Source organism: Phyllobates terribilis, unplaced genomic scaffold (assembly GCF_046119375.1).
Source record: "Phyllobates terribilis strain yellow unplaced genomic scaffold, ASM4611937v1 Scaffold_38__1_contigs__length_12584779, whole genome shotgun sequence".
In the NCBI taxonomy this organism is placed as follows: Eukaryota; Metazoa; Chordata; class Amphibia; order Anura; family Dendrobatidae; genus Phyllobates; species Phyllobates terribilis.
Window position 1 is genome coordinate 2,111,502 of NW_027362798.1, and position 26,868 is coordinate 2,138,369.

The following is a 26,868-nucleotide window of genomic DNA, read 5'->3' on the forward strand; positions in this document are numbered from 1 at the left end:
GGGCATGCCCTAAGAATGACAGACCAGGATGATCCAATTTGCTTCCCTGAATGTTCAGGGGTTAAATAATGAACAAAAAAGAGTTGCTCTATATGATTTTTTAGGATTGGAAAATTTGGACTTTATTTTTTTACAGGAATGTAACCTAAGAAAACCTGTTGATTATGATTTTTTTAAAGAACATTGGTGTGGAAAAGCTATTTTTTCAGGTGGGAATGAAAATAAGAGTGATGGAGTTGGTTTCTTATGTAGTCAACACTGGGACATAGTGGATTATGAGGAGATATACCCGGGTCGAATTCTAAAAGTGGAGATCAAAAAATCTAATCTGATAATTAAATGCTTCTGTGTCTATGCCCATCCTGTTAAAAGCAGAAGGACAGAATTATTTGAAATTTTACAGATGTTTTTAACTGGGTCGGGACCAATAATTGTCAGTGGAGATTTTAATTGTCATCTGAATAGCAAAAAAGACAGCTCCGTTACGGTTTTAAATGGTATTATTTCTGCTAGTAACTTGCAAGATGCATGGGTTGCTTGTGGGAGAAACAAAGGTGAAGAATTAACATGGTCGAGTAATCGTGCTAGTTCTACAATTGACTATTTTTTTATATCTACCCATTTTAAATGTGACTCTTTTAAATCCGAATTAAGCTGCTTCTCTGATCATAAATTAATAAGATGTGTTGTTGATTGTAATAATGTAGAAAACAGGAAATCCACGCATTGGAAACTAAACACTTCTCTGTTAGAGGACAAGGAAGTAGTTTTAGAGTTTTGTACATTTTATAAAAAACTGAGATTGAAGAGGAGGAGTTTTAAAGATGTTCTGGAGTGGTGGGATTTTTTTAAAAGAGAAACTAAGGTATTTTTTATTAAAGTGGGTAGAAGAATGGCCAGAGAGAAGAGAGAACAATATCGGTTGTTGAATGCAAGGTTACAATGTTTTTATACTTTCAGGAATAATGGAAATAATTTTGACGAAGAAATTGAGTGTGTTAAAAGTCAAATACAAAAAATTTTACATGAAAAAGGGAAAGAGATTATTTTTAATGCTAGAGTGAGAGTTTTGGAAGAAGATGAGAAATGCTCCAAATTCTTCTTTAAAAAAATTGTTGGGAAAAAAGACTTTATGGAAAATGTGGAAGGTGAAATTGTACTGGAAGGAAAGATTAAGAAGGTGGAGGAATTTTATAGTGATTTATTTTCAGAGAAAAAAAGTGATGGCGTTTTGAGGGATCATTTTTTGAATAACCTAAAGTATGCCTTTTCAGAGGAGGGGAAAGAGGTTTTAATTAGTGATTTTACGATTAATGAATTATGGGAAACAATCAAATCCTTTGCAAATTCTAAAACCCCGGGTATGGACGGTTTGCCTATAGAATTTTATAAGTGTTTTTGGAGTTTTTTAAAAGAAGATTTTTTTGAGTTATTTTATCATGTAATGTGTTCATGTTGTACTCCAGGGTCATGGGCAGAAGGGTTGATAGTGTTACTTTTTAAAAAGGGGGAAAAGAGTCTTATCAAGAATTGGAGACCTATAACTCTTCTTAATGCAGACTACAAAATTTATGCGAAAATACTTGCAAACCGTTTAAAAAAGGTAATATCTATGGTAATTGGAGGGGAGCAATCATGCGCAGTTCCTGGGAGAAAAATTACAGATTCACTTTTATTGGTAAGGGACGTGATATGGGATTTTAAAGATAGGGCACAAAAACTAGCATTGATCACATTAGATTTTGAAAAGGCATATGATAGAGTATCACATTGTTTTTTATTTGAAGTTTTAAAGAAAATTGGTTGCCCGGAAGAGTTTATTAATCGTATTAAATGTTTATATGATTTATCTTTTAGTAAAGTGTCTGTTAACGGGTTTTTATCTGGAAGTATTAAGATAACTTGTGGCGTTAAACAGGGCTGCCCTTTGTCTCCTATTTTATTCATATGTGCGATAGAACCTCTTTTAAGTGCTATTAGAAACGATAAGGTGGTGGATGGAGTGTTTCTACCGGGAAATAATAATGTACCTCTTAAGTTTGTGGCATATATGGACGACGTAACAGTATTTGTGAGGAGTATGAGAAGTTTTAACAGAGTTTTAAGGACAGCGGAATGGTTCAGCGGTGCTTCTGGTTTTAAGGTTAACTTTGAAAAATCAGGGGTTTTATCAATTGGTGGTTTTATGATGGATGGGGCTTGTAGGCTTTTAGTGGTTCCAGAGATAAAAATTTTAGGGGTATTCTTTTCATCAAATTGTGGGAATATTAAGAATTGGGAATCACTTTTGGAGCGTGTAAGAAAAAAGATCAGCCTGTGGAAGCTAAGATGCTTGTCGATGGAAGGGAAGATATTAGTGATAAGACAAGTGCTTTTACCCTTGATTTTATATGTTGCCGTTGTTTTTATACCACCGGACTCTGTAATGAAGAAGATTATTAAGGAGTGTTTTAATTTTTTCTGGGGTACAAAGATGGAGAGGGTTAGAAGGGAGGAGTTGTATAAGAAGAAAGAAGATGGAGGGAAGAACTTCCCAGATATTAGAAGGTTTTTATATTGTAAATATCTCTCTTTGTGTTTTAATGTTCTGGTTGGCGAAGAATCGAATCTGAAAGCTATTTTAACATATAACTGCGGTTTTTTTATAAGGAAATATAAATGGTGTGTGATGGATCTGAAGAAACCCCATAGATGGCTACCTCCAGAACATTATATAATTTTGGAAAGAATAATGAGAGAGTTTAACTTGATGAGTGGGGGATGTGAAATACTAACAAATCATAGGAAAATTTTAAAGTTTTTGGAGAATAGAAGTTATACATGTACGGTTGACCAATTCTCATCACAATTATCAAAAGAAATTTGGCTACGGGTTAATGTGCCATTTATTGCAAATGAGCAAAAGGATTTATTATGGAGCATCATAAAGAAGTGTCTTCCAACTAAAGATTTTAATCATAGGAGAGGGTTGGTAAGGAATTCTCAGTGTCCGAGGCATGGTTGTATAGAGGACGAGACGTGTTTACACATCTTTTGGAATTGCGACTTTGCACAAAGGGTTTGGAGGAAGATAAGTACATTGGTTGGAGTTGTAAGTAGTCTTAGGTCTTTTGATTTTAACTTAATATTTTATGGAATTGGTATAAGAAATGTAGAATTTAAAGTGGTTTGGCTAATTGTTTCTGTAGTTAAAATGGCTTTATGGAAATGTAGAAATATTTTATTGTTTAAAAGGACCATGTTATCTGTTAATGATTGTATTAAACTTAGCTTTAGTTATTTATTTATCTACTATTGGAAAGATAGGAAAGATGTAGGTATAGAAGAAGCAGAAAAAATCTGGAGGCAGAAGGAGTGGAATAATATTTTGGATTAATAGTTCGTATTAATATAAATGTTTCTACTTACCTTTTCTGTGTTTCACGGTGATGATTTCTTGGATTTAGTCTTAATTTCTGTGAAATATGAAAGACATAAATCATTTAATTTCGAAATCTGAGTGAAAAAAAAAAAAAAAAAAAAAAAAATCTGTTCTTATCAGTTTAATATCTGATACGTCCCCTATCTGGGGACCATATATTAAATGGATTTTTAGAACAGGGAGATGGAAAAAGAGCTTGCTCTGTCCACTCCACGCATTGACCTGGTATTGCAGTATCTCCAGGACCGGTGCACCCCTTCTTTAATGCAGTTTCTAAAATCAGAAAGAATTGAATTCAATGTTTTTTGTTCATTTTGCTTGTTTGTCGGATTTTGGGATGGACTCTTTGGCTTTGCTTTTCTTCTCCTCATTGGATTTTTCATGTTCAAAGTTGCAGAAGCCAGATTACAAGCTCATTTTGGTTCAACTTCAGCAACTGTGCATTGCATTGCCATGTAATGTGATGCAATGCTATCTTTCTAGCTCTCCCTTTTTACTTCCTTTTGGATAAACAGACACATTAGGCAAGCATTTTGGAGCTTTCACCTAAATAACTACAGGTGGTGAGATAAGCTGCACAATATAATTGACCTTTCAGTATATTGTTGCACACACACCATCTATTTAGCAAATGCCCTTGTTATCAACAGCAGCCTTTTAAACTCACCTGAGCTAACAGGTATGTGCGCTGGTTACTCTGCTGCGCTTAAAATTTCTTTTTTGGTTTGCTACAATGCCTTTTCTGAAACGTTGTCTCCTTCTGCTGGAACACTGACTTCTTTCATTTAATGCCTGCAGACTATAAAAGAGAACCCAACCCAAAAAGTTTGGTTGATTAGTCTGTGGCATTCTGTTAAACTGTTGCTTATGGCGGTCTCTGTGAGCTTCTCAGCGACATTCAGCCAGCCAGGTATCCTGCCTGCAGTAGATGGAATGTGGCAATGGAACGCTGGCTGCGCGTGTCATAATAGGCTCTGAGCCTTTATATACCTGTGCACAGCAGCAGCCACCTTCAGTCTGCTGCTGGACAGCCAGCAGCAGCAGCAGCAGGAGAGGTATGTAATCAGGAGCCCTCCTGCTAAGGGTAGACAGCTGCTCGTTCCACCCCACCCCCCGCCTTAATTGGTTCTCCTCCCTTCCAACGGTGTTGAGGCGGGTGGGAACAGCAGGGGGTGAAGGTGCTGTGTTTAAAGAGGTGGAGTTATGCAGATCTAAAACGCGTGGATTGCAGCAGCAGCAAGCCGAAAAGTGCAGGCATGTAAGGGATCTAGAGGTTGACAACATGTCTTCTTAACGGGAGTCCAGGAGCTCATCTCCACAAATGGACTTTTCAGGATCCTTGGGTGGCTCCGTAGTTTGAAACCAATTCTGGTTATCGCTTCTCGGCCTTTTGGCTAAGATCAAGTGTAGTATCTGTTCTTATCAGTTTAATATCTGATACGTCCCCTATCTGGGGACCATATATTAAATGGATTTTTAGAACAGGGAGATGGAAAAAGAGCTTGCTCTGTCCACTCCACGCATTGACCTGGTATTGCAGTATCTCCAGGACCGGTGCACCCCTTCTTTAATGCAGTTTCTAAAATCAGAAAGAATTGAATTCAATGTTTTTTGTTCATTTTGCTTGTTTGTCGGATTTTGGGATGGACTCTTTGGCTTTGCTTTTCTTCTCCTCATTGGATTTTTCATGTTCAAAGTTGCAGAAGCCAGATTACAAGCTCATTTTGGTTCAACTTCAGCAACTGTGCATTGCATTGCCATGTAATGTGATGCAATGCTATCTTTCTAGCTCTCCCTTTTTACTTCCTTTTGGATAAACAGACATATTAGGCAAGCATTTTGGAGCTTTCACCTAAATAACTACAGGTGGTGAGATAAGCTGCACAATATAATTGACCTTTCAGTATATTGTTGCACACACACCATCTATTTAGCAAATGCCCTTGTTATCAACAGCAGCCTTTTAAACTCACCTGAGCTAACAGGTATGTGCGCTGGTTACTCTGCTGCGCTTAAAATTTCTTTTTTGGTTTGCTACAATGCCTTTTCTGAAACGTTGTCTCCTTCTGCTGGAACACTGACTTCTTTCATTTAATGCCTGCAGACTATAAAAGAGAACCCAACCCAAAAAGTTTGGTTGATTAGTCTGTGGCATTCTGTTAAACTGTTGCTTATGGCGGTCTCTGTGAGCTTCTCAGCGACATTCAGCCAGCCAGGTATCCTGCCTGCAGTAGATGGAATGTGGCAATGGAACGCTGGCTGCGCGTGTCATAATAGGCTCTGAGCCTTTATATACCTGTGCACAGCAGCAGCCACCTTCAGTCTGCTGCTGGACAGCCAGCAGCAGCAGCAGCAGGAGAGGTATGTAATCAGGAGCCCTCCTGCTAAGGGTAGACAGCTGCTCGTTCCACCCCACCCCCCGCCTTAATTGGTTCTCCTCCCTTCCAACGGTGTTGAGGCGGGTGGGAACAGCAGGGGGTGAAGGTGCTGTGTTTAAAGAGGTGGAGTTATGCAGATCTAAAACGCGTGGATTGCAGCAGCAGCAAGCCGAAAAGTGCAGGCATGTAAGGGATCTAGAGGTTGACAACATGTCTTCTTAACGGGAGTCCAGGAGCTCATCTCCACAAATGGACTTTTCAGGATCCTTGGGTGGCTCCGTAGTTTGAAACCAATTCTGGTTATCGCTTCTCGGCCTTTTGGCTAAGATCAAGTGTAGTATCTGTTCTTATCAGTTTAATATCTGATACGTCCCCTATCTGGGGACCATATATTAAATGGATTTTTAGAACAGGGAGATGGAAAAAGAGCTTGCTCTATCCACTCCACGCATTGACCTGGTATTGCAGTATCTCCAGGACCGGTGCATCCCTTCTTTAATGCAGTTTCTAAAATCAGAAAGAATTGAATTCAATGTTTTTTGTTCATTTTGCTTGTTTGTCGGACGTTGGGATGGACTCTTTGGCTTTGCTTTTCTTCTCCTCATTGGATTTTTCATGTTCAAAGTTGCAGAAGCCAGATTACAAGCTCATTTTGGTTCAACTTCAGCAACTGTGCATTGCATTGCCATGTAATGTGATGCAATGCTATCTTTCTAGCTCTCCCTTTTTACTTCCTTTTGGATAAACAGACATATTAGGCAAGCATTTTGGAGCTTTCACCTAAATAACTACAGGTGGTGAGATAAGCTGCAAAATATAATTGACCTTTCAGTATATTGTTGCACACACACCATCTATTTAGCAAATGCCCTTGTTATCAACAGCAGCCTTTTAAACTCACCTGAGCTAACAGGTATGTGCGCTGGTTACTCTGCTGCGCTTAAAATTTCTTTTTTGGTTTGCTACAATGCCTTTTCTGAAACGTTGTCTCCTTCTGCTGGAACACTGACTTCTTTCATTTAATGCCTGCAGACTATAAAAGAGAACCCAACCCAAAAAGTTTGGTTGATTAGTCTGTGGCATTCTGTTAAACTGTTGCTTATGGCGGTCTCTGTGAGCTTCTCAGCGACATTCAGCCAGCCAGGTATCCTGCCTGCAGTAGATGGAATGTGGCAATGGAACGCTGGCTGCGCGTGTCATAATAGGCTCTGAGCCTTTATATACCTGTGCACAGCAGCAGCCACCTTCAGTCTGCTGCTGGACAGCCAGCAGCAGCAGCAGCAGCAGGAGATGTATGTAATCAGGAGCCCTCCTGCTAAGGGTAGACAGCTGCTCGTTCCACCCCACCCCCCGCCTTAATTGGTTCTCCTCCCCTCCAACGGTGTTGAGGCGGGTGGGAACAGCAGGGGGTGAAGGTGCTGTGTTTAAAGAGGTGGAGTTATGCAGATCTAAAACGTGTGGATTGCAGCAGCAGCAAGCCGAAAAGTGCAGGCATGTAAGGGATCTAGAGGTTGACAACATGTCTTCTTAACGGGAGTCCAGGAGCTCATCTCCACAAATGGACTTTTCAGGATCCTTGGGTGGCTCCGTAGTTTGAAACCAATTCTGGTTATCGCTTCTCGGCCTTTTGGCTAAGATCAAGTGTAGTATCTGTTCTTATCAGTTTAATATCTGATACGTCCCCTATCTGGGGACCATATATTAAATGGATTTTTAGAACAGGGAGATGGAAAAAGAGCTTGCTCTGTCCACTCCACGCATTGACCTGGTATTGCAGTATCTCCAGGACCGGTGCACCCCTTCTTTAATGCAGTTTCTAAAATCAGAAAGAATTGAATTCAATGTTTTTTGTTCATTTTGCTTGTTTGTCGGATTTTGGGATGGACTCTTTGGCTTTGCTTTTCTTCTCCTCATTGGATTTTTCATGTTCAAAGTTGCAGAAGCCAGATTACAAGCTCATTTTGGTTCAACTTCAGCAACTGTGCATTGCATTGCCATGTAATGTGATGCAATGCTATCTTTCTAGCTCTCCCTTTTTACTTCCTTTTGGATAAACAGACATATTAGGCAAGCATTTTGGAGCTTTCACCTAAATAACTACAGGTGGTGAGATAAGTTGCACAATATAATTGACCTTTCAGTATATTGTTGCACACACACCATCTATTTAGCAAATGCCCTTGTTATCAACAGCAGCCTTTTAAACTCACCTGAGCTAACAGGTATGTGCGCTGGTTACTCTGCTGCGCTTAAAATTTCTTTTTTGGTTTGCTACAATGCCTTTTCTGAAACGTTGTCTCCTTCTGCTGGAACACTGACTTCTTTCATTTAATGCCTGCAGACTATAAAAGAGAACCCAACCCAAAAAGTTTGGTTGATTAGTCTGTGGCATTCTGTTAAACTGTTGCTTATGGCGGTCTCTGTGAGCTTCTCAGCGACATTCAGCCAGCCAGGTATCCTGCCTGCAGTAGATGGAATGTGGCAATGGAACGCTGGCTGCGCGTGTCATAATAGGCTCTGAGCCTTTATATACCTGTGCACAGCAGCAGCCACCTTCAGTCTGCTGCTGGACAGCCAGCAGCAGCAGCAGCAGGAGAGGTTTGTAATCAGGAGCCCTCCTGCTAAGGGTAGACAGCTGCTCGTTCCACCCCACCCCCCGCCTTAATTGGTTCTCCTCCCTTCCAACGGTGTTGAGGCGGGTGGGAACAGCAGGGGGTGAAGGTGCTGTGTTTAAAGAGGTGGAGTTATGCAGATCTAAAACGCGTGGATTGCAGCAGCAGCAAGCCGAAAAGTGCAGGCATGTAAGGGATCTAGAGGTTGACAACATGTCTTCTTAACGGGAGTCCAGGAGCTCATCTCCACAAATGGACTTTTCAGGATCCTTGGGTGGCTCCGTAGTTTGAAACCAATTCTGGTTATCGCTTCTCGGCCTTTTGGCTAAGATCAAGTGTAGTATCTGTTCTTTTAAGAACACAAGAGCTACGATCTACACTTGATGAGAGCGATCGAACTCGGAAGGAGAAGAGCTTCGGAGCCCAGTTGACATCAGAGAACGAAGGCGGATATCGGTGGGAGGAAGAAGCTCTAAAGAATCCAGAAGAAGACGAAGACTCGGAGAAGAATCGGGCTGTCCTGTGGAATCTTCGAGGAAGAAAATCATCGAGACAAAGACCTTTCGGGGAATTTGTCCAGAACACGACGGGAGAAGAATCTGCATAGCTCCACCCATTCCGGGAAGAGTTCCAGATCCAGCTCCAAGAAGTAACTGCAGGAGGAAAGCCATGGCAAGCGCTGCGAGGAAGGCCGAAAAGAAGAGCCTGGAGCTGGGGACAGCCAGGAGGGCCCAGCCAGGAGCCGATTCTGACCCCAAGGACTCTGCCTCCACGACTGGCCAGCAGAAGGGACCCCAGAAGCCCCGCCACGAAGCTCCAGCCCTGGAGCCATGGATGCGGCAGACGGTGGCCCTGAAGCTGAAGGAAGTGGATGGGAGGGTGCCGGACATGTCCTCGGACGTGTTCTGCCAGAAGATGCTGCTGGATCGAGGCTTCTCCAGGTCGGACACCCTCAGCATCCAGACCTTCTTGACGGGGATCTTCTTCGTCACCTTCGCCACTGTGAACACCTGCAGGAGGTTCTGGGAAATGGTAAGCGCAAAAGGACCGGATAATTCTTTCTCTGCCTTTACAGGTAGCTGCCCTATCCAGAGGGATGAAAGGAGGATCACGGTCTCCATGCGCAACCCGCACACCCCAGGCCAAGACATCTGTACCTTCCTGAGACGCTTCTGTTTGGTTGTGAAGGAACCCTCTCACATCCTGAATGGACTCGGCTTCTGGACAGGTAAGTGGTCGGTGACCGTTAGACTTCACAGGGACCTGGCGTACTCAGACGGACTTCGGCACCTGCCCCCGACATTCTCCCTGGGCAACTCCTACGGCCTCATCTATTACCCGGACATGCCGCGGAACTGCAGGAGATGCGGCAAGAACGGCCACGAGATGAAGGACTGCAAGGAGGATGCCTGCAGGATTTGTCGAGTGACGGGACACAGCTCGAAGGACTGCCCGAAGAAGACGTCCTGCAACCTGTGTGGGCTGGCGGCTCATCTGTACAAGGATTGCCCCAGGCGTGAGAGATCCTGGGCATCGGTGGTTGCGACGACCCCAGCTACGGAGGACAAGGCCCCGACGACCAGGCCTGTGAAGGTCAAGGACGCGACGACCAAGGCCCCAGCGGCCAAGGCCGAGACGACCAAGGCCAAAGCGGTCAAGGAGTCGGTGGCCAAAGCCCCAGTGACGGTCCCAGCAGCTCCGAAGCAGAAGAAAAAGTCAAAGGAGGGTAAGAGTTCTGTCACCCCTCTCTCGATCCCTCCCCCTGCCACCCCCGTCCAATCCCCCCCCACCCCGGCCACCCCTGCTGAGGATTCCACTTCCTCTTCCTCCTTCCCCTACTCCTCAGCAGGTGTCCTTTCCCCTGCCCCGGCAGCCACTCTCCCTCCTCAGACCATGGTAGCGGTGGAATTAACCTTTCCTCCACCCGCCGCTATCTATTCCGAGGAGGATTTTCCCCTTCTTGTCTCCCCAGTTCCAACCCGGGGAAAGAGGAAGGTGGAGGACAGCCCTGCTACTGAATCCTCCAAAAAGAAGATTCTGGATTTCGTAGGCGAAAAGGAGGATACCCTCCCTGAGCCAGAAGAGATGGAGCACATGGTTGAGACCCTGGTGGCCGAGCCAGAAGAGGAGGAACTGGTGGTCGCCGAGATTGAGGCCGCGCTGCTTGACCAGATGGAGGAAGAGGGCCTGCTGGTGATCCCGTGACCAGCAGTCAACACCGACGAGGGACCACCCGACCGGAGTGGTAACTAAGGTGTATTGCCTGCGCTAACTTTTTCTTTTTTCCCTACATGATGGCTAATATTAACTTATTTTCCATTAATGTCAGGAGCATCAAGGACAAGTTCAGACGTCAGACTATTTATGCCTTCCTTACTTCCCAGTTGTGTGATGTTTATATGTTGCAGGAATGTTCCCTTCCCTCCTCTAGGTCCTTCAAACATCTGGCCAGGGAGTGGTCCCACGGTCCATCCTACTGGTCCGGTGGGGGTGACTGCAAGTCTGCGGGGGTCGCAATTCTGATCAGGGGGGGCGCATTCACGCTTGAGTCCGTCCAGGAGCTCATCTGCGGCAGGGCTCTTGTTGTAGATGGCAACTGGGCGGGGGAACCTGTCAGGTTCATCAACGTGTATGCGTCCCCACTGAAGAATGAGCGTTTGGAGCTTTTCCAGACCCTGCGGCTTCAGCTTGCCACCACCAGGACCTTAGTGATGGCCGGGGATTTCAACTGCCCCATCGAGGAGGACGGTCGTAGTTCTGGCACATCTGCCAAGTTGGACATCACGTCCAAGCTGCTCATCGAGATGGTAACCGAGGCCTCTCTTCAGGACGTGGTGGGCTCCATGGGGAGAGGCTCCACGAACTATTCGTGGAGCCGACCCGATGGCTCACTCCGCTCCAGGATTGACTTTGTGTTCACCTCTCGGGCAGTCAGGCAGAGTAGGCACTCGATGGTCTCCTGCTTCTTCTCCGACCACAGAGCCATTCACTTACAAGGTGTCCTCGGCGACGGTTTTCCGTCCGGCCCCGGCTCCTGGAAGCTGAATTGTGCTCTGCTGGCTCAGGATGAAGTCGTGGAGGAGCTGAGAGCAGCCTACACAATGTGGCAGTCCTACAAGGGTAGCTTCCAAACAGTCTCTGATTGGTGGGAATATGTTAAACTTGAGTTTCGCTGTTTCTTTCAGGCCAAGGGTCGACAACAGGAGTGTGAGAAGAGGAGGGACTTCAGAGGGCTGCAGCGCGAGCTGCGGTCGCTGCAGGACCTTCTTCACTGCGGCTGGGACGTGAGGGAGGAGCTGGAGGAGACCAAGAAGAGCCTGAAAAGGCACTTTGAGGAGGAGTCCAAGCGAATCATCTTCCGTTCCAAAGTGGAGAATCTGGAGAAGGGTGAGAAATGTAACTCATTCTTTTTCAGGAAACTTCATGCCGGTCACACGCCCCTGAACGAGCTGCGAGACGAGAGCGGAAACATGCGACGTGGGAAGGAGGACGTGATGAGGGTCGTCAGCGACTTCTACAGCGAACTCTACTCCCACAAGACTACCGACCCCGACGCTGCTGATAAGTTCCTGTCAGGTATCACTAACCATCTTGATCCTGCAGGCACGGCAGCCTTGGACAAACCTCTGATGGTGGGCGAATTGCTCTCTGCCGCTAAATCCTTTAGGACCGGCAGGACCCCGGGCAGTGATGGTCTTCCAGCGGAGCTCTATGTAGCGCTGGGAGACCTCATCTGTCCGGACCTGTTGGACCTGTACGAGGAGATGGTGGTGGAGGGTAGAATGCCTCCATCTTTGAGGGAAGGAATGGTCACGATCCTGTACAAGCGGAAGGGAGAGAGGTGCGACCTGAGGAATTGGCGTCCCATCACTCTGCTCAACGTGGACTACAAGATCCTGGCCAAGACGATGGCGACACGACTTAAGACGGTCATCGGACAGATCATCCACCCGGACCAGACCTGCGGCATCCCTGGACGTCGCATCGCAGACAGCCTCGCTCTCGTGCGGGACACGGTCGAGTACATCAAGGTCCGCCGCGCACACGCGGCCCTGGTCTCCTTGGATCAGGAGAAGGCCTTCGACCGGGTTTCCCACGAGTTCATGGGCCGAGCTCTGCACCGGTTAGGTTTGGGTAACATGTTTTGTTCGTATGTCCGTCTGATGTATTTTGATATCCACAGCTCGGTGTTGGTGAACGGCTGGAAGACTGACCCCTTCCCTGTCCTCTCTGGGGTCAGACAAGGCTGCCCTCTATCACCTCTTCTTTTTGTTTGTGTTATAGAACTCTTCGCAGAGGCTATCCGGCAGAATGGAGAGATCAGAGGGATCACCGCACCGGGTCCGGGACGACACGAGGTCAAGTGCTCGCTCTACATGGACGACGTCACCGTCTTCTGCGCTGATCGTGGTTCAGTCGACGCCCTCGTCCAGACGTGTGAGAGGTTCGGCCGGGCTTCAGGGGCCAAAGTCAACTGCAGGAAGTCGGAAGCCATGCTCTTCGGGGATTGGCAGCCGGCCTCCTCCGCCCCCTTCCCCTTCAACATTCAACCGGATTTCCTCAAGGTGCTGGGAGTCTGGTTCGGGAAGGAAGGAGCGGCCCTCAAGTCCTGGAAGAACGCTTGGCCAAGGTGAAGCAACGGATCGGACTCTGGAGCCTCAGACACCTCACTTGTGAGGGTAAGGCACTCGTCCTGCGTAATGAGGTCCTGCCCGTCTTGCAGTACACGGCGCAGGCCTGGCCCCCACACGTCACTGTGTGCAGGGCCATTACCAGGACAGTGTTTCACTTTGTCTGGGGATCCAAGATGGACAGAGTCAGGCGGGCCGTCATGTACAAGGAGCCTCGCAAGGGTGGGAAGGGCGTTCCAGATATCCCCACCCTCCTGCGATCCTCTTTTGTGTGTGATTGTGTCCGCCGGACTTTGCAAGTCAAGAATGGCTCCGCGGGCAGGTCCATGTCTCGCTTCTTCCTGCTTCCTCTTTGGAGGCGACTCGGCTGGGACAAGTGGGACAGCTCCTTCCCCTACAACTGGACGACGCCATGGTTCTACGGAGACGTCGTTCGATTTGTGGGGGAGCATCAACTGGAGGGACTCAAGCCCGACTTGTGGAAGCCCAAAACTATCCACAAGCTAATCAGAGCCAAGGATGACGTGGAGAACATCACAGGACTTCACCAGGACACGCTGGAGACTGTGTGGACAAATGTGTCGTCTGACAGGCTGACCAACGGGCACAAGGACTTGTCGTGGATGGCGATTCAGGGCGGACTGCCCGTCCGGTCATTCATGCATGCCCGGAACCTGTGCAAGACCCGGTACTGCCCAAGGTGCCCCTTCGTGGAGGAAACATCTTTGCACACTTTTTGGGACTGCGGATTTGCACAGCGCCTATTGACTGCACTTGAGGACGACCTGAGGAACTCTGTCCCCAGGGCGAGCCTATCGCACCATTCTGTGCTTTACGGACTCTTCCCTGGGGTTCATACCGTCGGAGCCATCCAGGAGGCTTGGCGCCTTATGAACTGCTTCAAGGATGCCGTTTGGGTCGCCAGGAACCGGCTCATCTTGAGGAGGGAGAGGATGTCCATCCAGGACTGCCGCAGGCTGATCCACAGCCTGCTCAGAGACTATTCCATCATGGACGATCCGGAGGACGAGGACGAGGACTAAACCCCTCCTCCCCCTCTCCCCTTATGTGTCTTGTCTTTCAATAAAGCTTCGGGCCTGTGATTTTCCCCTCCCCATCCCCTTTTTCCCAATCCCCATCCCTTATCACGGTTCGTCGTACTGTATTGATTGACATGCTTTTTCTTTCAGATTGAGTGTTTTGTGTAGCATAGGGGTGTGATGTGTCTAGTTAGTGCGTCGTATCCTCATGCTATGTAAATATGATGTAGAATTCTGTGTGTACTGGGCTGCGGCACTGTACACTGTCTGTTAACTTATTTTTTGTGCTAATAAAAGATATATTCAATCAAAAAATCTGTTCTTATCAGTTTAATATCTGATACGTCCCCTATCTGGGGACCATATATTAAATGGATTTTTAGAACAGGGAGATGGAAAAAGAGCTTGCTCTGTCCACTCCACGCATTGACCTGGTATTGCAGTATCTCCAGGACCGGTGCACCCCTTCTTTAATGCAGTTTCTAAAATCAGAAAGAATTGAATTCAATGTTTTTTGTTCATTTTGCTTGTTTGTCGGATTTTGGGATGGACTCTTTGGCTTTGCTTTTCTTCTCCTCATTGGATTTTTCATGTTCAAAGTTGCAGAAGCCAGATTACAAGCTCATTTTGGTTCAACTTCAGCAACTGTGCATTGCATTGCCATGTAATGTGATGCAATGCTATCTTTCTAGCTCTCCCTTTTTACTTCCTTTTGGATAAACAGACATATTAGGCAAGCATTTTGGAGCTTTCACCTAAATAACTACAGGTGGTGAGATAAGCTGCACAATATAATTGACCTTTCAGTATATTGTTGCACACACACCATCTATTTAGCAAATGCCCTTGTTATCAACAGCAGCCTTTTAAACTCACCTGAGCTAACAGGTATGTGCGCTGGTTACGCTGCTGCGCTTAAAATTTCTTTTTTGGTTTGCTACAATGCCTTTTCTGAAACGTTGTCTCCTTCTGCTGGAACACTGACTTCTTTCATTTAATGCCTGCAGACTATAAAAGAGAACCCAACCCAAAAAGTTTGGTTGATTAGTCTGTGGCATTCTGTTAAACTGTTGCTTATGGCGGTCTCTGTGAGCTTCTCAGCGACATTCAGCCAGCCAGGTATCCTGCCTGCAGTAGATGGAATGTGGCAATGGAACGCTGGCTGCGCGTGTCATAATAGGCTCTGAGCCTTTATATACCTGTGCACAGCAGCAGCCACCTTCAGTCTGCTGCTGGACAGCCAGCAGCAGCAGCAGCAGGAGAGGTATGTAATCAGGAGCCCTCCTGCTAAGGGTAGACAGCTGCTCGTTCCACCCCACCCCCCGCCTTAATTGGTTCTCCTCCCTTCCAACGGTGTTGAGGCGGGTGGGAACAGCAGGGGGTGAAGGTGCTGTGTTTAAAGAGGTGGAGTTATGCAGATCTAAAACGCGTGGATTGCAGCAGCAGCAAGCCGAAAAGTGCAGGCATGTAAGGGATCTAGAGGTTGACAACATGTCTTCTTAACGGGAGTCCAGGAGCTCATCTCCACAAATGGACTTTTCAGGATCCTTGGGTGGCTCCGTAGTTTGAAACCAATTCTGGTTATCGCTTCTCGGCCTTTTGGCTAAGATCAAGTGTAGTATCTGTTCTTATCAGTTTAATATCTGATACGTCCCCTATCTGGGGACCATATATTAAATGGATTTTTAGAACAGGGAGATGGAAAAAGAGCTTGCTCTGTCCACTCCACGCATTGACCTGGTATTGCAGTATCTCCAGGACCGGTGCACCCCTTCTTTAATGCAGTTTCTAAAATCAGAAAGAATTGAATTCAATGTTTTTTGTTCATTTTGCTTGTTTGTCGGATTTTGGGATGGACTCTTTGGCTTTGCTTTTCTTCTCCTCATTGGATTTTTCATGTTCAAAGTTGCAGAAGCCAGATTACAAGCTCATTTTGGTTCAACTTCAGCAACTGTGCATTGCATTGCCATGTAATGTGATGCAATGCTATCTTTCTAGCTCTCCCTTTTTACTTCCTTTTGGATAAACAGACATATTAGGCAAGCATTTTGGAGCTTTCACCTAAATAACTACAGGTGGTGAGATAAGCTGCACAATATAATTGACCTTTCAGTATATTGTTGCACACACACCATCTATTTAGCAAATGCCCTTGTTATCAACAGCAGCCTTTTAAACTCACCTGAGCTAACAGGTATGTGCGCTGGTTACTCTGCTGCGCTTAAAATTTCTTTTTTGGTTTGCTACAATGCCTTTTCTGAAACGTTGTCTCCTTCTGCTGGAACACTGACTTCTTTCATTTAATGCCTGCAGACTATAAAAGAGAACCCAACCCAAAAAGTTTGGTTGATTAGTCTGTGGCATTCTGTTAAACTGTTGCTTATGGCGGTCTCTGTGAGCTTCTCAGCGACATTCAGCCAGCCAGGTATCCTGCCTGCAGTAGATGGAATGTGGCAATGGAACGCTGGCTGCGCGTGTCATAATAGGCTCTGAGCCTTTATATACCTGTGCACAGCAGCAGCCACCTTCAGTCTGCTGCTGGACAGCCAGCAGCAGCAGCAGCAGGAGAGGTATGTAATCAGGAGCCCTCCTGCTAAGGGTAGACAGCTGCTCGTTCCACCCCACCCCCCGCCTTAATTGGTTCTCCTCCCTTCCAACGGTGTTGAGGCGGGTGGGAACAGCAGGGGGTGAAGGTGCTGTGTTTAAAGAGGTGGAGTTATGCAGATCTAAAACGCGTGGATTGCAGCAGCAGCAAGCCGAAAAGTGCAGGCATGTAAGGGATCTAGAGGTTGACAACATGTCTTCTTAACGGGAGTCCAGGAGCTCATCTCCACAAATGGACTTTTCAGGATCCTTGGGTGGCTCCGTAGTTTGAAACCAATTCTGGTTATCGCTTCTCGGCCTTTTGGCTAAGATCAAGTGTAGTATCTGTTCTTATCAGTTTAATATCTGATACGTCCCCTATCTGGGGACCATATATTAAATGGATTTTTAGAACAGGGAGATGGAAAAAGAGCTTGCTCTGTCCACTCCACGCATTGACCTGGTATTGCAGTATCTCCAGGACCGGTGCACCCCTTCTTTAATGCAGTTTCTAAAATCAGAAAGAATTGAATTCAATGTTTTTTGTTCATTTTGCTTGTTTGTCGGATTTTGGGATGGACTCTTTGGCTTTGCTTTTCTTCTCCTCATTGGATTTTTCATGTTCAAAGTTGCAGAAGCCAGATTACAAGCTCATTTTGGTTCAACTTCAGCAACTGTGCATTGCATTGCCATGTAATGTGATGCAATGCTATCTTTCTAGCTCTCCCTTTTTACTTCCTTTTGGATAAACAGACATATTAGGCAAGCATTTTGGAGCTTTCACCTAAATAACTACAGGTGGTGAGATAAGCTGCACAATATAATTGACCTTTCAGTATATTGTTGCACACACACCATCTATTTAGCAAATGCCCTTGTTATCAACAGCAGCCTTTTAAACTCACCTGAGCTAACAGGTATGTGCGCTGGTTACTCTGCTGCGCTTAAAATTTCTTTTTTGGTTTGCTACAATGCCTTTTCTGAAACGTTGTCTCCTTCTGCTGGAACACTGACTTCTTTCATTTAATGCCTGCAGACTATAAAAGAGAACCCAACCCAAAAAGTTTGGTTGATTAGTCTGTGGCATTCTGTTAAACTGTTGCTTATGGCGGTCTCTGTGAGCTTCTCAGCGACATTCAGCCAGCCAGGTATCCTGCCTGCAGTAGATGGAATGTGGCAATGGAACGCTGGCTGCGCGTGTCATAATAGGCTCTGAGCCTTTATATACCTGTGCACAGCAGCAGCCACCTTCAGTCTGCTGCTGGACAGCCAGCAGCAGCAGCAGCAGGAGAGGTATGTAATCAGGAGCCCTCCTGCTAAGGGTAGACAGCTGCTCGTTCCACCCCACCCCCCGCCTTAATTGGTTCTCCTCCCTTCCAACGGTGTTGAGGCGGGTGGGAACAGCAGGGGGTGAAGGTGCTGTGTTTAAAGAGGTGGAGTTATGCAGATCTAAAACGCGTGGATTGCAGCAGCAGCAAGCCGAAAAGTGCAGGCATGTAAGGGATCTAGAGGTTGACAACATGTCTTCTTAACGGGAGTCCAGGAGCTCATCTCCACAAATGGACTTTTCAGGATCCTTGGGTGGCTCCGTAGTTTGAAACCAATTCTGGTTATCGCTTCTCGGCCTTTTGGCTAAGATCAAGTGTAGTATCTGTTCTTATCAGTTTAATATCTGATACGTCCCCTATCTGGGGACCATATATTAAATGGATTTTTAGAACAGGGAGATGGAAAAAGAGCTTGCTCTGTCCACTCCACGCATTGACCTGGTATTGCAGTATCTCCAGGACCGGTGCACCCCTTCTTTAATGCAGTTTCTAAAATCAGAAAGAATTGAATTCAATGTTTTTTGTTCATTTTGCTTGTTTGTCGGATTTTGGGATGGACTCTTTGGCTTTGCTTTTCTTCTCCTCATTGGATTTTTCATGTTCAAAGTTGCAGAAGCCAGATTACAAGCTCATTTTGGTTCAACTTCAGCAACTGTGCATTGCATTGCCATGTAATGTGATGCAATGCTATCTTTCTAGCTCTCCCTTTTTACTTCCTTTTGGATAAACAGACATATTAGGCAAGCATTTTGGAGCTTTCACCTAAATAACTACAGGTGGTGAGATAAGCTGCACAATATAATTGACCTTTCAGTATATTGTTGCACACACACCATCTATTTAGCAAATGCCCTTGTTATCAACAGCAGCCTTTTAAACTCACCTGAGCTAACAGGTATGTGCGCTGGTTACTCTGCTGCGCTTAAAATTTCTTTTTTGGTTTGCTACAATGCCTTTTCTGAAACGTTGTCTCCTTCTGCTGGAACACTGACTTCTTTCATTTAATGCCTGCAGACTATAAAAGAGAACCCAACCCAAAAAGTTTGGTTGATTAGTCTGTGGCATTCTGTTAAACTGTTGCTTATGGCGGTCTCTGTGAGCTTCTCAGCGACATTCAGCCAGCCAGGTATCCTGCCTGCAGTAGATGGAATGTGGCAATGGAACGCTGGCTGCGCGTGTCATAATAGGCTCTGAGCCTTTATATACCTGTGCACAGCAGCAGCCACCTTCAGTCTGCTGCTGGACAGCCAGCAGCAGCAGCAGCAGGAGAGGTATGTAATCAGGAGCCCTCCTGCTAAGGGTAGACAGCTGCTCGTTCCACCCCACCCCCCGCCTTAATTGGTTCTCCTCCCTTCCAACGGTGTTGAGGCGGGTGGGAACAGCAGGGGGTGAAGGTGCTGTGTTTAAAGAGGTGGAGTTATGCAGATCTAAAACGCGTGGATTGCAGCAGCAGCAAGCCGAAAAGTGCAGGCATGTAAGGGATCTAGAGGTTGACAACATGTCTTCTTAACGGGAGTCCAGGAGCTCATCTCCACAAATGGACTTTTCAGGATCCTTGGGTGGCTCCGTAGTTTGAAACCAATTCTGGTTATCGCTTCTCGGCCTTTTGGCTAAGATCAAGTGTAGTATCTGTTCTTATCAGTTTAATATCTGATACGTCCCCTATCTGGGGACCATATATTAAATGGATTTTTAGAACAGGGAGATGGAAAAAGAGCTTGCTCTATCCACTCCACGCATTGACCTGGTATTGCAGTATCTCCAGGACCGGTGCACCCCTTCTTTAATGCAGTTTCTAAAATCAGAAAGAATTGAATTCAATGTTTTTTGTTCATTTTGCTTGTTTGTCGGACGTTGGGATGGACTCTTTGGCTTTGCTTTTCTTCTCCTCATTGGATTTTTCATGTTCAAAGTTGCAGAAGCCAGATTACAAGCTCATTTTGGTTCAACTTCAGCAACTGTGCATTGCATTGCCATGTAATGTGATGCAATGCTATCTTTCTAGCTCTCCCTTTTTACTTCCTTTTGGATAAACAGACATATTAGGCAAGCATTTTGGAGCTTTCACCTAAATAACTACAGGTGGTGAGATAAGCTGCACAATATAATTGACCTTTCAGTATATTGTTGCACACACACCATCTATTTAGCAAATGCCCTTGTTATCAACAGCAGCCTTTTAAACTCACCTGAGCTAACAGGTATGTGCGCTGGTTACTCTGCTGCGCTTAAAATTTATTTTTTGGTTTGCTACAATGCCTTTTCTGAAACGTTGTCTCCTTCTGCTGGAACACTGACTTCTTTCATTTAATGCCTGCAGACTATAAAAGAGAACCCAACCCAAAAAGTTTGGTTGATTAGTCTGTGGCATTCTGTTAAACTGTTGCTTATGGCGGTCTCTGTGAGCTTCTCAGCGACATTCAGCCAGCCAGGTATCCTGCCTGCAGTAGATGGAATGTGGCAATGGAACGCTGGCTGCGCGTGTCATAATAGGCTCTGAGCCTTTATATACCTGTGCACAGCAGCAGCCACCTTCAGTCTGCTGCTGGACAGCCAGCAGCAGCAGCAGCAGGAGAGGTATGTAATCAGGAGCCCTCCTGCTAAGGGTAGACAGCTGCTCGTTCCACCCCACCCCCCGCCTTAATTGGTTCTCCTCCCTTCCAACGGTGTTGAGGCGGGTGGGAACAGCAGGGGGTGAAGGTGCTGTGTTTATAGAGGTGGAGTTATGCAGATCTAAAACGCGTGGATTGCAGCAGCAGCAAGCCGAAAAGTGCAGGCATGTAAGGGATCTAGAGGTTGACAACATGTCTTCTTAACGGGAGTCCAGGAGCTCATCTCCACAAATGGACTTTTCAGGATCCTTGGGTGGCTCCGTAGTTTGAAACCAATTCTGGTTATCGCTTCTCGGCCTTTTGGCTAAGATCAAGTGTAGTATCTGTTCTTATCAGTTTAATATCTGATACGTCCCCTATCTGGGGACCATATATTAAATGGATTTTTAGAACAGGGAGATGGAAAAAGAGCTTGCTCTGTCCACTCCACGCATTGACCTGGTATTGCAGTATCTCCAGGACCGGTGCACCCCTTCTTTAATGCAGTTTCTAAAATCAGAAAGAATTGAATTCAATGTTTTTTGTTCATTTTGCTTGTTTGTCGGATTTTGGGATGGACTCTTTGGCTTTGCTTTTCTTCTCCTCATTGGATTTTTCATGTTCAAAGTTGCAGAAGCCAGATTACAAGCTCATTTTGGTTCAACTTCAGCAACTGTGCATTGCATTGCCATGTAATGTGATGCAATGCTATCTTTCTAGCTCTCCCTTTTTACTTCCTTTTGGATAAACAGACATATTAGGCAAGCATTTTGGAGCTTTCACCTAAATAACTACAGGTGGTGAGATAAGCTGCACAATATAATTGACCTTTCAGTATATTGTTGCACACACACCATCTATTTAGCAAATGCCCTTGTTATCAACAGCAGCCTTTTAAACTCACCTGAGCTAACAGGTATGTGCGCTGGTTACTCTGCTGCGCTTAAAATTTCTTTTTTGGTTTGCTACAATGCCTTTTCTGAAACGTTGTCTCCTTCTGCTGGAACACTGACTTCTTTCATTTAATGCCTGCAGACTATAAAAGAGAACCCAACCCAAAAAGTTTGGTTGATTAGTCTGTGGCATTCTGTTAAACTGTTGCTTATGGCGGTCTCTGTGAGCTTCTCAGCGACATTCAGCCAGCCAGGTATCCTGCCTGCAGTAGATGGAATGTGGCAATGGAACGCTGGCTGCGCGTGTCATAATAGGCTCTGAGCCTTTATATACCTGTGCACAGCAGCAGCCACCTTCAGTCTGCTGCTGGACAGCCAGCAGCAGCAGCAGCAGGAGAGGTATGTAATCAGGAGCCCTCCTGCTAAGGGTAGACAGCTGCTCGTTCCACCCCACCCCCCGCCTTAATTGGTTCTCCTCCCTTCCAACGGTGTTGAGGCGGGTGGGAACAGCAGGGGGTGAAGGTGCTGTGTTTAAAGAGGTGGAGTTATGCAGTTCTAAAACGCGTGGATTGCAGCAGCAGCAAGCCGAAAAGTGCAGGCATGTAAGGGATCTAGAGGTTGACAACATGTCTTCTTAACGGGAGTCCAGGAGCTCATCTCCACAAATGGACTTTTCAGGATCCTTGGGTGGCTCCGTAGTTTGAAACCAATTCTGGTTATCGCTTCTCGGCCTTTTGGCTAAGATCAAGTGTAGTATCTGTTCTTATCAGTTTAATATCTGATACGTCCCCTATCTGGGGACCATATATTAAATGGATTTTTAGAACAGGGAGATGGAAAAAGAGCTTGCTCTGTCCACTCCACGCATTGACCTGGTATTGCAGTATCTCCAGGACCGGTGCACCCCTTCTTTAATGCAGTTTCTAAAATCAGAAAGAATTGAATTCAATGTTTTTTGTTCATTTTGCTTGTTTGTCGGATTTTGGGATGGACTCTTTGGCTTTGCTTTTCTTCTCCTCATTGGATTTTTCATGTTCAAAGTTGCAGAAGCCAGATTACAAGCTCATTTTGGTTCAACTTCAGCAACTGTGCATTGCATTGCCATGTAATGTGATGCAATGCTATCTTTCTAGCTCTCCCTTTTTACTTCCTTTTGGATAAACAGACATATTAGGCAAGCATTTTGGAGCTTTCACCTAAATAACTACAGGTGGTGAGATAAGCTGCACAATATAATTGACCTTTCAGTATATTGTTGCACACACACCATCTATTTAGCAAATGCCCTTGTTATCAACAGCAGCCTTTTAAACTCACCTGAGCTAACAGGTATGTGCGCTGGTTACTCTGCTGCGCTTAAAATTTCTTTTTTGGTTTGCTACAATGCCTTTTCTGAAACGTTGTCTCCTTCTGCTGGAACACTGACTTCTTTCATTTAATGCCTGCAGACTATAAAAGAGAACCCAACCCAAAAAGTTTGGTTGATTAGTCTGTGGCATTCTGTTAAACTGTTGCTTATGGTGGTCTCTGTTAGCTTCTCAGCGACATTCAGCCAGCCAGGTATCCTGCCTGCAGTAGATGGAATGTGGCAATGGAACGCTGGCTGCGCGTGTCATAATAGGCTCTGAGCCTTTATATACCTGTGCACAGCAGCAGCCACCTTCAGTCTGCTGCTGGACAGCCAGCAGCAGCAGCAGCAGGAGAGGTATGTAATCAGGAGCCCTCCTGCTAAGGGTAGACAGCTGCTCGTTCCACCCCACCCCCCGCCTTAATTGGTTCTCCTCCCTTCCAACGGTGTTGAGGCGGGTGGGAACAGCAGGGGGTGAAGGTGCTGTGTTTAAAGAGGTGGAGTTATGCAGATCTAAAACGCGTGGATTGCAGCAGCAGCAAGCCGAAAAGTGCAGGCATGTAAGGGATCTAGAGGTTGACAACATGTCTTCTTAACGGGAGTCCAGGAGCTCATCTCCACAAATGGACTTTTCAGGATCCTTGGGTGGCTCCGTAGTTTGAAACCAATTCTGGTTATCGCTTCTCGGCCTTTTGGCTAAGATCAAGTGTAGTATCTGTTCTTATCAGTTTAATATCTGATACGTCCCCTATCTGGGGACCATATATTAAATGGATTTTTAGAACAGGGAGATGGAAAAAGAGCTTGCTCTGTCCACTCCACGCATTGACCTGGTATTGCAGTATCTCCAGGACCGGTGCACCCCTTCTTTAATGCAGTTTCTAAAATCAGAAAGAATTGAATTCAATGTTTTTTGTTCATTTTGCTTGTTTGTCGGATTTTGGGATGGACTCTTTGGCTTTGCTTTTCTTCTCCTCATTGGATTTTTCATGTTCAAAGTTGCAGAAGCCAGATTACAAGCTCATTTTGGTTCAACTTCAGCAACTGTGCATTGCATTGCCATGTAATGTGATGCAATGCTATCTTTCTAGCTCTCCCTTTTTACTTCCTTTTGGATAAACAGACATATTAGGCAAGCATTTTGGAGCTTTCACCTAAATAACTACAGGTGGTGAGATAAGCTGCACAATATAATTGACCTTTCAGTATATTGTTGCACACACACCATCTATTTAGCAAATGCCCTTGTTATCAACAGCAGCCTTTTAAACTCACCTGAGCTAACAGGTATGTGCGCTGGTTACTCTGCTGCGCTTAAAATTTCTTTTTTGGTTTGCTACAATGCCTTTTCTGAAACGTTGTCTCCTTCTGCTGGAACACTGACTTCTTTCATTTAATGCCTGCAGACTATAAAAGAGAACCCAACCCAAAAAGTTTGGTTGATTAGTCTGTGGCATTCTGTTAAACTGTTGCTTATGGTGGTCTCTGTTAGCTTCTCAGCGACATTCAGCCAGCCAGGTATCCTGCCTGCAGTAGATGGAATGTGGCAATGGAACGCTGGCTGCGCGTGTCATAATAGGCTCTGAGCCTTTATATACCTGTGCACAGCAGCAGCCACCTTCAGTCTGCTGCTGGACAGCCAGCAGCAGCAGCAGCAGGAGAGGTATGTAATCAGGAGCCCTCCTGCTAAGGGTAGACAGCTGCTCGTTCCACCCCACCCCCCGCCTTAATTGGTTCTCCTCCCTTCCAACGGTGTTGAGGCGGGTGGGAACAGCAGGGGGTGAAGGTGCTGTGTTTAAAGAGGTGGAGTTATGCAGATCTAAAACGCGTGGATTGCAGCAGCAGCAAGCCGAAAAGTGCAGGCATGTAAGGGATCTAGAGGTTGACAACATGTCTTCTTAACGGGAGTCCAGGAGCTCATCTCCACAAATGGACTTTTCAGGATCCTTGGGTGGCTCCGTAGTTTGAAACCAATTCTGGTTATCGCTTCTCGGCCTTTTGGCTAAGATCAAGTGTAGTATCTGTTCTTATCAGTTTAATATCTGATACGTCCCCTATCTGGGGACCATATATTAAATGGATTTTTAGAACAGGGAGATGGAAAAAGAGCTTGCTCTGTCCACTCCACGCATTGACCTGGTATTGCAGTATCTCCAGGACCGGTGCACCCCTTCTTTAATGCAGTTTCTAAAATCAGAAAGAATTGAATTCAATGTTTTTTGTTCATTTTGCTTGTTTGTCGGATTTTGGGATGGACTCTTTGGCTTTGCTTTTCTTCTCCTCATTGGATTTTTCATGTTCAAAGTTGCAGAAGCCAGATTACAAGCTCATTTTGGTTCAACTTCAGCAACTGTGCATTGCATTGCCATGTAATGTGATGCAATGCTATCTTTCTAGCTCTCCCTTTTTACTTCCTTTTGGATAAACAGACATATTAGGCAAGCATTTTGGAGCTTTCACCTAAATAACTACAGGTGGTGAGATAAGCTGCACAATATAATTGACCATTCAGTATATTGTTGCACACACACCATCTATTTAGCAAATGCCCTTGTTATCAACAGCAGCCTTTTAAACTCACCTGAGCTAACAGGTATGTGCGCTGGTTACTCTGCTGCGCTTAAAATTTCTTTTTTGGTTTGCTACAATGCCTTTTCTGAAACGTTGTCTCCTTCTGCTGGAACACTGACTTCTTTCATTTAATGCCTGCAGACTATAAAAGAGAACCCAACCCAAAAAGTTTGGTTGATTAGTCTGTGGCATTCTGTTAAACTGTTGCTTATGGCGGTCTCTGTGAGCTTCTCAGCGACATTCAGCCAGCCAGGTATCCTGCCTGCAGTAGATGGAATGTGGCAATGGAACGCTGGCTGCGCGTGTCATAATAGGCTCTGAGCCTTTATATACCTGTGCACAGCAGCAGCCACCTTCAGTCTGCTGCTGGACAGCCAGCAGCAGCAGCAGCAGGAGAGGTATGTAATCAGGAGCCCTCCTGCTAAGGGTAGACAGCTGCTCGTTCCACCCCACCCCCCGCCTTAATTGGTTCTCCTCCCTTCCAACGGTGTTGAGGCGGGTGGGAACAGCAGGGGGTGAAGGTGCTGTGTTTAAAGAGGTGGAGTTATGCAGATCTAAAACGCGTGGATTGCAGCAGCAGCAAGCCGAAAAGTGCAGGCATGTAAGGGATCTAGAGGTTGACAACATGTCTTCTTAACGGGAGTCCAGGAGCTCATCTCCACAAATGGACTTTTCAGGATCCTTGGGTGGCTCCGTAGTTTGAAACCAATTCTGGTTATCGCTTCTCGGCCTTATGGCTGCGATCTAGTGTTGGTTTTACTGGCATTGGTTGTAGTTGGAAGGTGCCTGGGGTACCCCGCCTCTTGGCCTTGGGTTCGGGTCCCACTCTTGTAGTGGGGCTTAGGCCCTTGCTGCTATAATGAGGTGGGCTTAGTCCCTGGGCAACGGGTTGCGATCCCAGCTGTACAGTCCTAGGATTGTTCAGCGACTCCTTAGTTGCGGAAATCCCCCATTATTGGTTGCGGAAATCCCCGTTTTCCTGTTGCGGAAATCCTTGTTTCACCATGGATTCAGATCCAGGTGAAATTCCGACCTATGCCCGGTTACGGCATACGGTGCGGTTTTACTTCCATGAGGGAGGTAAAGATAACAGAGGTTTACGTTTTATTGTGGATGATCTTCTTGTGAAATTTTTTTCAATCCAGAAATCCGAGATCCTTGCAATCCAAGACTACCCGAAGCGTGGTGTATACGATGTCACATTCACTGAAAAAGGTATCCACCAAGATTTTTGCCGTAAAATGAATGATCCTGATATAATTTACCAGAGAAAGCCAATCTTTAAAGGTGTTAAAATTGTCGAACATGAATTAGATGTGATAAAAACTGTAATTGTTAAAATTTACTCTCCTTATACAAAAGAAAGCGATGTTATTTCATTTTTATCCAATTATTTCAGCAAAGTGGTAAGCCATGGAAAAGTTATGAATGAGTGCGGAGTTTGGGCGTGTAAGTGGAAATTTACGGTGACA

General features: G+C 45.7%; 13 non-coding genes and 1 pseudogene across 13 annotated transcripts; all 14 read left to right on the forward strand.

Annotated features, from left to right (window-relative positions):
* The first annotated feature begins 3,480 nt into the window (after nt 1-3,480).
* LOC141183371 (U2 spliceosomal RNA) lies at nt 3,481-3,680 on the forward strand. The gene has a single exon (XR_012258342.1). It is a non-coding gene; the product is annotated as a U2 spliceosomal RNA (small nuclear RNA).
* Nucleotides 3,681-4,795: 1,115 nt separating this feature from the next.
* LOC141183879 (U2 spliceosomal RNA) lies at nt 4,796-4,986 on the forward strand. Its single transcript, XR_012258690.1, has one exon. It is a non-coding gene; the product is annotated as a U2 spliceosomal RNA (small nuclear RNA).
* A 1,115-nt stretch (nt 4,987-6,101) lies between these two features.
* Nucleotides 6,102-6,292, forward strand: LOC141183134 (U2 spliceosomal RNA). The gene has a single exon (XR_012258140.1). It is a non-coding gene; the product is annotated as a U2 spliceosomal RNA (small nuclear RNA).
* Nucleotides 6,293-7,410: 1,118 nt separating this feature from the next.
* LOC141183882 (U2 spliceosomal RNA) lies at nt 7,411-7,601 on the forward strand. The gene has a single exon (XR_012258692.1). It is a non-coding gene; the product is annotated as a U2 spliceosomal RNA (small nuclear RNA).
* Nucleotides 7,602-8,716: 1,115 nt separating this feature from the next.
* Nucleotides 8,717-8,796, forward strand: LOC141183486 (U2 spliceosomal RNA; annotated as a pseudogene).
* Nucleotides 8,797-14,357: 5,561 nt separating this feature from the next.
* On the forward strand, nt 14,358-14,550 carry LOC141183289 (U2 spliceosomal RNA). The gene has a single exon (XR_012258280.1). It is a non-coding gene; the product is annotated as a U2 spliceosomal RNA (small nuclear RNA).
* A 1,115-nt stretch (nt 14,551-15,665) lies between these two features.
* On the forward strand, nt 15,666-15,856 carry LOC141183883 (U2 spliceosomal RNA). Its single transcript, XR_012258693.1, has one exon. It is a non-coding gene; the product is annotated as a U2 spliceosomal RNA (small nuclear RNA).
* Nucleotides 15,857-16,971: 1,115 nt separating this feature from the next.
* LOC141183884 (U2 spliceosomal RNA) lies at nt 16,972-17,162 on the forward strand. Its single transcript, XR_012258694.1, has one exon. It is a non-coding gene; the product is annotated as a U2 spliceosomal RNA (small nuclear RNA).
* A 1,115-nt stretch (nt 17,163-18,277) lies between these two features.
* LOC141183885 (U2 spliceosomal RNA) lies at nt 18,278-18,468 on the forward strand. The gene has a single exon (XR_012258695.1). It is a non-coding gene; the product is annotated as a U2 spliceosomal RNA (small nuclear RNA).
* Nucleotides 18,469-19,583: 1,115 nt separating this feature from the next.
* On the forward strand, nt 19,584-19,774 carry LOC141183709 (U2 spliceosomal RNA). Its single transcript, XR_012258536.1, has one exon. It is a non-coding gene; the product is annotated as a U2 spliceosomal RNA (small nuclear RNA).
* Nucleotides 19,775-20,889: 1,115 nt separating this feature from the next.
* LOC141183886 (U2 spliceosomal RNA) lies at nt 20,890-21,080 on the forward strand. The gene has a single exon (XR_012258696.1). It is a non-coding gene; the product is annotated as a U2 spliceosomal RNA (small nuclear RNA).
* Nucleotides 21,081-22,195: 1,115 nt separating this feature from the next.
* On the forward strand, nt 22,196-22,386 carry LOC141183888 (U2 spliceosomal RNA). The gene has a single exon (XR_012258698.1). It is a non-coding gene; the product is annotated as a U2 spliceosomal RNA (small nuclear RNA).
* A 1,115-nt stretch (nt 22,387-23,501) lies between these two features.
* On the forward strand, nt 23,502-23,692 carry LOC141183889 (U2 spliceosomal RNA). The gene has a single exon (XR_012258699.1). It is a non-coding gene; the product is annotated as a U2 spliceosomal RNA (small nuclear RNA).
* Nucleotides 23,693-24,807: 1,115 nt separating this feature from the next.
* Nucleotides 24,808-24,998, forward strand: LOC141183890 (U2 spliceosomal RNA). Its single transcript, XR_012258700.1, has one exon. It is a non-coding gene; the product is annotated as a U2 spliceosomal RNA (small nuclear RNA).
* The last annotated feature ends 1,870 nt before the right edge of the window (nt 24,999-26,868 follow it).